Source organism: Rhagoletis zephyria, unplaced genomic scaffold (assembly GCF_001687245.7).
Source record: "Rhagoletis zephyria isolate East Lansing unplaced genomic scaffold, Rhagoletis_zephyria_1.1 Rzeph_scaffold_00368, whole genome shotgun sequence".
NCBI classification, from domain to species: domain Eukaryota; kingdom Metazoa; phylum Arthropoda; class Insecta; order Diptera; family Tephritidae; genus Rhagoletis; species Rhagoletis zephyria.
Genome location: NW_016157452.1, coordinates 179785 through 192179, shown reverse-complemented (window position 1 = coordinate 192179; position 12395 = coordinate 179785). Strand labels below are relative to the sequence as shown.

At 35.5% G+C, this 12395-nt stretch overlaps 1 protein-coding gene across 1 annotated transcript in view; it reads right to left on the bottom strand.

The window, feature by feature from the left end:
* The window catches only part of LOC108359275 (uncharacterized protein DDB_G0289357), a 33813-nt gene that overhangs the window by 16496 nt on the left and 4922 nt on the right, over positions 1-12395 (bottom strand). The gene's annotated exons all lie outside the window — the stretch shown is intronic.

The following is a 12395-nucleotide window of genomic DNA, read 5'->3' as shown; positions in this document are numbered from 1 at the left end:
TTGCAACAAAAAAGAAAAAAAATACATACTTAATTAATTATCTCCGGGGTTTTTATGTATGTTTACATGTTGGCATGTGGTTAAAACGCTTTTAAAAAGATTTTTAACTTACTTTCGTATAAACTTATTATTTGAATTCATACTTACTTAAATACATATGTACATACATACATATTGTGGTTACTTGTATGTTTGTTTCAATACAAACACATATTAAGTACATATGTACGAGTATGTATAACTTATCTAACAGTTAAGTGCATATATGTAGCTAAAAACAATGGTTTCTAAATATACACTGTGGTGTATGTACATATGTATGCATATAGATTTGGATTTATATATATATATGTATGTATATACACATATATATCTTTTAACCGTTAACATTAATAAATGTCTCTGGCTACCAAAGACCGCCGAAAAAAGAACATTAATCTACATCGTTACAAATGAAAAAAAAAAATACTGATTTATTAGTCAGTTAGAATTTGCATTCGTATACCACCAGTAATATTTGTACCACGCAAAAAAATATTTCAGAAGCGCTTCTTTGTATTTGTTCTTAATAAAAAAGTTAAAATAAAGAACGACTTTTTTTCAAATAGATGTGTACTTTTTTAATAGCTACACATAATAAGTATACGTTACTTTCCCAAAAATGATGAGGAATAAGCCGCCATAAATATGGTGGCGGTAATTTATTTCTTGGCAATTGAATAAACAGTTCCCACAACTTTTGGCTCCGTGCAAATTGGGTAGAAGCTCTACTCACCTGCTTGCAACCTTCTTCAGTCTGATGTTGAAAAGCGTAATAAGAGCTTTCAATCAGAGTCACAACTGTGCCATATACAGCAAAACCACGATGCTATTGACATCATCGGCCTAAGACTCAGGGACGTCAGCGCAGCATTTTCAGCTTATAAAACGAAGCGAAATGGTGATAAGACTTTGTCTACCTACAATCCAGCATAAACACCACCAATAACGTCTGACTGAAGATCAATCAAAGAATGGCACTTACCAACAGATTCTACTTTGCACTCGGTACGCAATTGAAAGCAGAGCCCTTTCTCGATGACCTAAGATAACTTTCGACAAATTTCTCATCATGCGCGTCCTTTTAAATGGCGCAAAGCATGGACGAGCAAAAATTTAAGCGTACTTCTGCAATAATTAAAATTGTTCAAAAACTACTTGGCTTAAAGTTTGCGTGTCAAATGTTTAATTGGATTCCTACTCGTACTTCCCGGAAAGTGTTTGTGTGTGTAAAGATCTTGTTAATTATACACTTGGCATCAAAGATGAGTAATCTCTTGGACATTTGATGATCAACTAACAATTACTTTCATATACGTACAGTGTATATACATATGTATATACATTAGAGTGGTCCAATTTTTGTATGGGGGGCAAAATGTCATCGTAGAAAACAGGGCATCCCCTTATTTTTTTCTTTTTGGTATTGGTAATATCTATACCAACTTAAAATTTTTTATTGCTACCAATACTGGGTGCTCAATGACCTTGAAATGCGCTACATAATGCCTTTCAGCTGACAAAAATATTTACGATTTTTATAAAAAGCTAGTGTTGCCATGACAACTGCAGCTGGTAATATATTTTCAGCTTATTTAAATTTGAAATAGTCTTAGGTTGCTTAACTAATTATTTGGTTAATATATAGTCGCAAGTATTCCAGAAACGTGATTGTGTAAAAATTAAAATTTTGGGAAATCAAGTTTGAAAGGTTTTTTTTTCGAGACTTAGGTAACTCTACATTTAATGCAATTGAAATTGTAAAATATGTGCTTTCCGTGTACGCATGGTATTCTGGATTTTGGTATAACATAGAACATCCAAAGGTTAATTAAGTCAACATAATAACTCAAAACTGATAAATTTGTACATTCATGTACAATAATACTTCTGTAGTAAAATATAAACATTTCATGAGCATCCTCTATATTTATACTTAGAAATGTAAAGTTTGGTTCCAGCACCCCTTTCGGTAAAATTTTTGAAGGAGACCCCGAACTCTATCTCGGAAAACTTTAGTTTGGACCACTCTAGTATACATATACATATAACTGTTGTACATTTGCATTATTCAAAGAAACGGTCTTATTGAAAAAGCCCTTCCTGAAAGCGTTCATTTAGGTATTCTTACTTTGCAGAATGGGATGGGTATACACTGTACCAGAAAAAAAGCTCGCCGTACACCTTCGAATCTAAAGTATTTTTGCAAGGCAATTGGGGGAAAAAAATGGTTTTGATGCCGAACGTACGGGCTGTCTTTTTGCCTCATATCTTCCGAATTTACCGTTGGCATTTTAAGTATAGTATTTCGGTGCTCTTGTTTCGAGGAGAAAGTTCCAAAGTTCATTGACTCCAAGTTCCCCACCAAATCTCAGCTCTGATTGCCCTAACGTACCAGCATAATGTCCGTACATTAAAGCTCACCAAAAATCAGTAAATTTTTGCTAAAGAAGTATTTCAATATTCCAGCAGAGCTATACAAAAATGTAGGTGTCACCGAAAAATGTAAAATGTCGATCCATTCGGCATTTTTTTTTTTTTTTCAAATTGCTTGTAACTAAGGTAGTACGATCTAGTGTACACTCACACAGTGACACTAAACATTTAATTATTTTTCCGTACTCATAAATTATAATGATAATTATGCAATAGGTATTTCTGCATAACGCTTCACTTTGAACAACGACAGTGATCTACACACCCATATGTTGCCGTTTTAACACACCTTATACAGCTTTAAACAATTAAAGAATAATAACATAATTTACTTAAGTACAATTAGGCGGAGATACCGTGGGCGATTTGCTCAACATCACTTCCTGTTCTGTTTTGTTTTGTTTTGTTTTGTGATTTAATATGATTGATTGATACATGGCTTTATGTAAACATAAATATAAAATTTGTACAAATACATTCATATTTATGTGTTTATGTGGCTGTGGTCTAAGAACTTTGAGCTATTCGACGGCTCACCAATCTAGAATCAGTAGATATTATCGAAAAAAAGTTAACTAATGAACAATAGAAACTGTTTGAATTAGATGATTATGAGGTACAGTCCAAAACGGTTAATTAAAACACCATATTTTCGGTCTTCGAATTGTTTAATTGCAACAATGGTTTCTAGGTGAACCTTGCAAAACTCTCAATTGGTATTACCATTTCCTTCATTATCGACTGACATCTTTGTTTATGGAAAACTTTTTCCACATTCATTATCTTTTTTCGTTTATAGCCTTTAAAGGGCCAAATAATTCCTTGGTGTAACAACGGAGTTAGGAAGTTTGTAGTTTCAAACTGATATTGGGTCATATGTAGTATGAAATTGAGCCAAGCTAATTATTGCAATTAACTGTATTTTCAATTAAACGGTTTCGAATGTACATATGTATATACATACTTATCTAAAATTTTTGTACAGGTTAGTAGTTATAAAAACTAAAGTTCATAAGCTGGAAATTTCTTAAAAATTTTGGGATTTAATAAACAAGCTATATATATCTGTCAAAAAATGTTTCTTGCGCTTGCATCTATAAGGGTGAAAACTGATCAAATAATTGGGGAATTCACACTTGCCTGGTTATTAGGTTACAACAACAAAATGCAATTAATAATAATAGTTTTAACCTAGATAACCTGATAATCAGGTAGGTGTGAATAACGTAAATATTTTACTGTTGCGATAAGTTCAAGTTTTTTGCCGATATCCTATAAAATAGCAATGAAATAATTTTTTCCTAAACTCAAAATATGTGTCAGAGCGAAGGTTTAATGTAAAGAATCTGTATCGGGTACCGAAAAAGAAGTATTGGGTATTGACAATTCCGAACATCACTAGTACTGCTGCTGAAGCCGAATGGTTAGAGATGCGTTCTAACACAAGGTATGATTTATGGTTCGAGCAGCATCCAAATATAGAAAGAGTTTTTCGAAAATCCCTAAAGCAAAGAAAAATGTGAATAATTTTTACAGAATTTTCTTTTTAAAATCGTACAGAACTTTTTAAACGAGTTCGTGTCAACCACTTTATTTGATTTTCTTTGAAGATTCGTAAAGCAATCGTTACGGAGACTACTAACTCCCTGAAAATGGCGGAGGCATGTGTCTTTCCATCCGTTTTTTCTGTATACCAACTATGTATTTATTTATCTACTTGCAATGACTCAAATAAATGACCACGTGTTGTTTTTTTTTTTAAATATCCGTAATATTTTTTTTTCAGCTACATTTTCTTTGTTATTTTTATATAAAAATATCGCGCTGATTTTTGATAATTTCTATTGGAGGTTTTTTAATACAAAAAGCGCAATTTACAAAAACTTGCGTTAATATTTTGAAATTTAATTGCTGACGGTCTTCCGCGTTTTATTTCATAAGATATTCATACTTATATGAAAAAAGTGCAAAAATCCGTCACTAAAAGAATCTCAAAATCAAGCGATTTTTTAGACGTTTAAGCTTGCACTTCATTGTAGGGGGTATACAACTGCATACCCAAAAATTTTCTAAAAACTCAGAATAAAAAGTTGAAAATTTGTTGAATTTTCCAAAATTTTGTATAAAGTTTGAAGCTGTGATTTACACGGTTTTGGTTAAAGCTTAGCTCGAAAAACATTACGAATATTTGAAGAAAATCAACACATGGTCATTTGTTTGAGTCACTGTATATGAATTTATCAAGCTTTGATTCCGTTTTCACACAAAATTTTTAAATAATTCTCTTTATTATTAAATAAACGTGCAATATCCGAAAACAATGAACGTATCGATAATTTGAACCTTTTTTTACTTTTGATTTTTTTTTTTGTGGAAAACATATGAAAATATGTAAATACCAGAACTGTTTAATACCAATTTTTCCAGCAACGCGTTGCAACGAAACTAATTGTTTGGCAATATTTTTTCTGTAATGAACACTTTTTATAATCTCTGAAAGAGTCTATAAAGTGCTTAATACTTCCGTCAAAAGCATTACATCAAAACAATGACAAAACCTTTGCTGCGCTTTATTGTAATTAACGTTTGCACAGATTTACATAATAGTGGTGTAATTTTTCATACACAGTTTTATCTTTAAATAAGTTATAAAGTCATGCATTACACTGTTGACTGTAATTTCTTTAAGAAAGAAACCACTTTATAATTTTAAATGTAATGTAATTTTTTTAGAGCCATTAGGCAATCTTATTCAATCGCGTATCGTAGCACTTTTCTGCTCACTTAATCTTATTCTTCACTAAGCTGGCACAAAACTAAGCATTCAACAATTTGTTTGGCCATTGTTTCCCTATTTTTGCTTTGCATTTTTGACCTCCAAATTCATGTCTTTGTTTTTGTTACTTTGTGAATGGGCACTCAAATCAACGCTGGATAGACAGCAACACCTAAGCTTAGCTTGCCGCTAAAAAAAGACAAAGTAAACTTAATTGTATGTTTTTGTTTGTAAAAAATTTACACTTTGAAGGTGGCAAATACACATACATACGTACTTATGTACATACATACATATGTAAGCAAGCCAAGAACGACTTTTCTCCGGTAACACGATAGATGTTTGATCAGCAGTTGATCATCTTGGCTTCGCACACAATTTGTAGTATCTGAATAATAAAGAGTTCAAATAGCGACTTAAATATTACAATGATTAATCATAAAAGTAGTGCTAATACATACAAATAATCTAAGAGAGCACATTGCAGCTTGTAAAACAGAAACAAATTTACCTTACAATTAAATGTACACACACGTACAATTGAAAACATTGGATGTGTGCCTAAAAGTATGCCATCTCGTCTTACACAGCAATTTAAAATCCAAGTATGTATTCTACCAACACAGTTAACATATGTACATACGTAAGTAGTTAATTAGAGTGTACCATCTTACGCAAACAAAACAAAGTTCGTCGTACACCCCTGAGTCTAAAGAAGCTTTGCAAGAGTATTAAAAAAAAAAATTTGTCCGAACCAGGGGGTCGGTGGCCTTTTTACATTTTTCGGTGACACCTACATTCGGAGATATTTTTTTTAATAGTTCTACTGGAGTAATCAGAAGAATTTGTACAGCAGAAATCTTCGCCAATCGCTCCCTAATGCGCCGGAAGTAAATTAGGTGCAGTCGGTGGGCTCGCTAGATGAGCTGGTCGAAGTTTTCAGCTCTGCGTGCAGAGATGCTCTTCAAAGCGCATGTCCGCTGAGATTTCAGAAAGGCAGAGTGGGCGGTGGTGCTCTCTAAGTTATCTTCTGATTGGGAATGTTATTATTCGACGAATCAAAAAATCTGAGCTAAGAAAGGCGAAAAGAGTTTCATGGTTTTTCTGCGAAAACGGTGAAGGGTGTTCTCGCCAGGAATTCCGCTCCGCTGGGCTACTTGAGGGATGAGGCAGAACACTGGAATATGAGTAGCAAGGAGTCACTTAGCCTGCTTCTGGATACTCACTTTCCTTCCAATCCTTCCCAGGAGGAAATTTCCTTAAGGGAAGTGTGTGGAGACTGCGCTGCTTTCTCTGATCTTCTGGATGATCGCCGCCTGACGTGGGCGATAAATTCGTTCAAACCATTCAGATCCTCAGGACCTGATGGCATCATACCTTCGCAACTGCAAAAATCCCCAATCTACGCGAACTGCGTAAGATACGGGTATATTCCCAAGGGTTCGAGGGTCGTCAAGTTGGTGTTCATCCCGAAGGCCGGAAGGAGCTCTCATGTTGCCCCAAGGACTTCAGGGCAATCAGTCTCTCATAGCTTCTACTGAAAACGTTGGAGAGGCTGGTTGACACGCATATAAGGAATTTGATTCCTCGGGATCGTCTAACAAGAGCTCAGCTTGAGCTCGGTAGAAACCGCTCTACATACAATTGTCAGGTGGATAGAAGAAGCCTTTACTCACAAGGACTCTGCCGTAGGAGTAGTTAAGTCATAAGTAAGTAAGTCTCATTCGGCTCATCCAAAACTTGTTGCGTGGCGGAACTGTCATGGCCATTTGGGGCTGCGCTTGTTTGCATCGCACGGTGAACAGGGGCACCCCACAGGGAGGTGTTCTCTCACCCTTGCTCTTGGTCGTCGTGGTGAACGATCTACTAGAGGAGCTGAAGAAACACGGCTATCGGGTAATTGCCTATGTAGACTATGTTGCACTTAGAGTTGAAGGTAAATACCTAAACTCGTTGTATGAACAATATCTTAACATAGTTACTAACTGGGCAGTCAAAAGCGGCCACACCGTCAGTCACAGAACTGGTCTTATTCACTAGGTGGTATAAAGTCCCCGTCGCTGTTCTTCTCTTAGTTGGAGGTCTGCGCTTACAGCTGTCTGACAGGGTCAAGTACTAGGCCCAACATCGAGTAAAGGCCAACGAAGGCATCAGTGGCCTTATATTGCAGTAGGGGAGCTATTGGTAAGATATGGGATATTTCGCCATAAGTTGTATATTGGCTCTACGAGACCTAGTCAAGTGAATTATATTTTATGGCACCCTAATCTGGTGGAACTCACTGGAAAAGGCTACACTAGCTAAGCAGTATTGGTATTAGTGGGGCACTGAACGTAATTCTGACGTTACAGGCAGAATTGCACACCCAAAGCAACAGCTGTGAGAGCTGGTGGGGGTTTTAACGGGTCACTGTTCAATCGGTATTCACGCAGTAAGGCTGAACATACTACGGGACCCCGTATGTCGCAGGTGCCTGGAAGATGACGAGGTGGAATCACCTCAACGTAGTATTCTTCTTAGGTGCCCAGCGTTTTCGAGGCTAAGGTTGAAGTACTTTGGCTCTCACATCCCGAGGAGCTCTGGGGCAGTGAATCCATAAATACATAATCGGCTCGGGTCGTTTTACCGATAAAGTATAAAGTGCCCTTCAGATTTGTGGTATCACAAAGGATAATCTCAAATTCGCTAAGTAAGCTACGGTTTCACGGGGCTGCCACCTAACCTAACCCAATTAAAATGGCACTTAGCTGCTACTTAAAAGTCACGTTTTTCACGAAAATTTTTATATCCCAAAATTTTTTCCCCAGAAGATAGAAAAATGTAATTATGTTCGAAATAATATCGCTACCTAAAGGTGAAAAGGTGCCAAGTCCAGTTTTTTCCAAAGTTTAGCTCTTGATGCAGAATGACAGATAATGAGACACTACATCGATTTTTCTTCTCTTCTGCATAATTTCAAAAAATGTACTTGGCACCTTCTCACCTTTAAATAACGATGTGTACATTTTTGATACAATTTTGTAATGCAATTTTTATGCATTTTTACGCATTTGAAAAATCAACCCATAAAAATTTTAGAAAAGGTTTTCCAATGTCAAGGTGAAAATTTCTAACGTGTTTACATGCTTTTTAACCGAACTCAATAAAGGAGAAGGTTATCAATTCGTCGGAAAATTGTTTTCATCGGAAAGGTGGTACCTTAAGGGTGGTCCCATACTAATTTTGTTTAGATCGGATAATTGGATCTTGAAGAAATTAACGGTGCACCTAAATTTGTTTCTGAGAATTGAAGTCGGTTGTGTTGTTTGCTTAAAAGTTACTTGTTACAAGCTTGCTCTGTATGTATGTTTGTTAGGTGCAAATCTTGCAATCAATTTTTGTAGAGACTTGAAACTTCACAGTTGGCTCAGAACTTAGAAGATAAGCAATTACCAGGCACCAGGGCAAAGCGGAAAGCACACCACCCTGAGGGCAGCCTATGTTAACTGCGCATTCTGGCAACCAGATTTCGCAAAGCCGTCTCAAGGGATATGCCCGCCTGATAGTCCTGTTGATGCAAAGACAGAGAATGTGATGAGAGCACCTCCCTGCGAATGAGCAACTCTACCAATCTTTCCAGACATTTTAGCATGCAAGATGTCATGCTAATAGGCCTGTAGCTTCTGGGGCCAGTATAGTCATCCTTACCAAGCTAAGGTATAAAGGCGACATCAACCAGCCTCCAAGGTACATATGTAGGTGGTATGTAAGCAAGTGCAAGCGACGCTGTGAAAATCTTTATCAAGGTCGACAACAAATGCTCAACACCTTCTTTAAGTGCAATAGGTAGGATGCCATCCGGGACGTGCGATTTGAAACTGTCAAAATACTCAATAGCATATGTTATGGCATCTTCATTCGCCACAGTTCTAGCAGCAAACCAGTTGTACCTTGACACAGTGGTTCTCGCATTTCCTCCCTCTCCAGTCGAGGGAGAGGAACCATCGCCTGATTTCCAAGAAATTGAGTCTCTAGAAGAACAGAGATAGTGTCAACTCTAGTCTCCGTTAAGGAGCCATCAGGCCTCTTGAATGAACCCAGCTTTGTGGTTTGGTCCTTTTTCAGATCTTTTGCTAGCCTAGCCGTTTGACCCAAAGTTTCTATCCCGCTGCAGTATTCTTCAAAAAAGGCCCTCTTCGCAGAGCGAATTTGCCTCTTATAATCTCCTTGCGTCCAGCGATAGCGTTCCGAGTCCATCTGAAAGTTAGTTTTGAGGACCCGGTTTAGAAGTTTTCTCGACTCACTCCTCAACTTATGAAGCTGCTTGTTCCACCGGGGAAGAGGCATAAGGCTAAGAGGTGGACAAGATGGACAAGCCTTATCCAAACTGTGATTACCAAGCTCTTCCCTAAAACACGGCCATTCCGTTTTTTTTTTCAAGTTTCGCATTGGCGCAGAGCAAATAGCGTCCTTGCCAAGTTGAAACTCGATGTATATGTGGTCGTAGCTCTACCTCTTGCAAATACAGTATAACATCTTCTAACGGACACCTTTATTAGACGGACACTTCTCAAGGCTTAGGTACAATTTTCTTTTTTTTACTTGGGCGGACAAACTTTGGCTGACCGGGAGTGTCCGCTCAAGGAATGCTTTACTGTACATACATATGTACATATATCTATACTTTTATATGTATGTATGTTTGCAAGTGTTTTCCACATAATCGAGTAATCGTTAGTTGCAGTTCATTCAACTAGAATTAAAATATGTTGTAGTGTTTTTGTCTTCTTCTTGCTTCGATTTCCCCACCAACTGCCAGTTATTGAAATGAAAACAAATTACCCTTTGCAGCTACTGCGGCAAGTGTTAGACCCACCTGCTCTGCAATTAACAGAGAGAGCGTGCCAACGCATTGCAATGTATAGAAAGGGGTGGCTTGACTTACATTTTCGTTGGCACCTAAATACATAGGTATTACTATGCCTTATGCTCTCTTTGATCACATTTTTGTATTGCCGAAACACCAAAACAAACAAAAAAAAAACGTCTGACTCGTGGCCAGATCTTAAAGCGACATAATCAGAGAGAATTTAATTGTTGATCGTTATGTCCAAAGGGGAAATGAACATATGAACATAAAACACGCTCAAGGGTGGTTCTCATCTATATATATATGGAAGCAAATACATGTACTTCATACTAAATTAAAACAAAATACTGGTAGTAAATACTATGTTTGAACCATAGGCGTCATACAAAAAAATGCAAGGTTGGATCAAAATTATTTTGATTAATCAATTAATCGAAACCTGATTAATTAGCTGACCAAAGAATAATAATTTTTTATTAATCAAAGTGATTAATTTCTCGACCACCTACACTTTAATCAATCAGAATCCAACTAATTTTATTAAGCAGAAAACTGATTAATCATAACTTGATTAGTCAAAAACCCTAAATAATTGCTGATATATTATATTTTTTAACTTATACACATACATATGTATGTACATGTATAAATTTTTGCTTTCAATTAGCAACATAGTAAGGTGGGCGTTTAGCATTATTTTTTGTTAATAAGAAAAATATTGTATTTATTAGGGCTGTGCGATTATTCGATTACTCGAGCAAGTTGGTTAATCAATTATTCGGTTAATCAATTACTCGAGTAATCAAGATTTTGATTGCTCAAAACGATGATTAATCGAGTTACTTGAAATATGATTACTCAAAAAAAATAATTTTACTCGTTAAAAGAGTTTGCTTTGGAAAAGGCTTATTTCCTTTTTTACATTCTGTATACGAAACAAATTTTTTGTTTTAACTTTTTGAAAACAGAAACGTTGTTTTCAAAGTATCAAGGAACTTTAACTACTTTATACATATGTAAAGAGTTGAAATGTTGATTACTCATTTTACTCGAAATTTTGATTAATCATAATGCAGCTTACTCAAATATTTTTGTTTTTGGTTAATCAAAAATCTTGATTACTCGAGTAACTGAACTTTTGAGTAATCATAAATTCCAATTAATCGAATAATTTAGTTATTTACTTTATGATTAATTAAAATTTTGAGTAATCAATTAATCGCACAGCCCTAGTATTTATTACAAAAAAAAACTCCATTTGCTTTGGAAGCAAGATCGAAAGATATGAGGAAATTTACTCAGATTTCAATTAATTTTTTAAGAGTAAAGAGTGATTAACCATAATCTGATTAATCACGTGTTTTGATTATTTCTTGATTTTTGATTTCTGGCGGTAAAAATTTAGCGAGCGTAGCTGTTTGATTGAAAAATTTCAACTTCTTGTATTTTTATGAAGCTTATGAAAAACCTTTCTATAATAACAAGTATAACTTAGTTTCTGTAATACATTTGTCAAATTTCAAGTCAGAATTTTATCGAAATATTCAAATTTCTTCAAGCCCTGGGAGCGACCCCTAAAAGTTTGTTTAAAAGTTTTAAAATTGTGTGGGTGCTCCACACAAAATTTAGATGTTGATATATTAAAGAACACCCTTAAATACATAGAGTTTACATATCGTTACCTTAATATAGAATGGCCCTGTCTCACAACGTCGCCTACATACAAAAAAGCCATAACTAATTAAAATTTTGTATTGCATGAAACGAAATGGGGGACTTATAATTCGATGAAATGCGTCATAAACAATCAACAAGTGAATTTTGGATTTTTATTTAGTTACAGCTTCTTGTATTTAAGCGACGATGTTAGATAGGGCCTTTCTATATTAAGGTAACGATATGTGTGTATTATTAAACATTTCCATTTTTGAATTTCATATTTGACGCTTATGCTTTTGCTAAGTGTTTGACCGAGTTTTTTTTTTAATTTGTAGTGTGGTTTTGATGTAGTTACAGGAGGCCTACACTTTTATGCCGCCTTCGAGCGGCAAATGGATTTTATGAGAAGGTTTTCATGGCTGTTAGAGAAAAATTTTACTAATTATACGTTGCCCTTTCTCAAATAGAACTCAGGTCCGGTGGTAGTACGCACCTCTAAAAACTCGGCTACAGCGGCCGTTTTCAATGGAATATCGGTTTAAAAAAAGCTGCGACTAACTTAAGAATCAACTTAATTTCGGAGATGAATATACCCCACTGAATTTTTCATTTTTCCTTGAAAAAAAAAATTTAAAT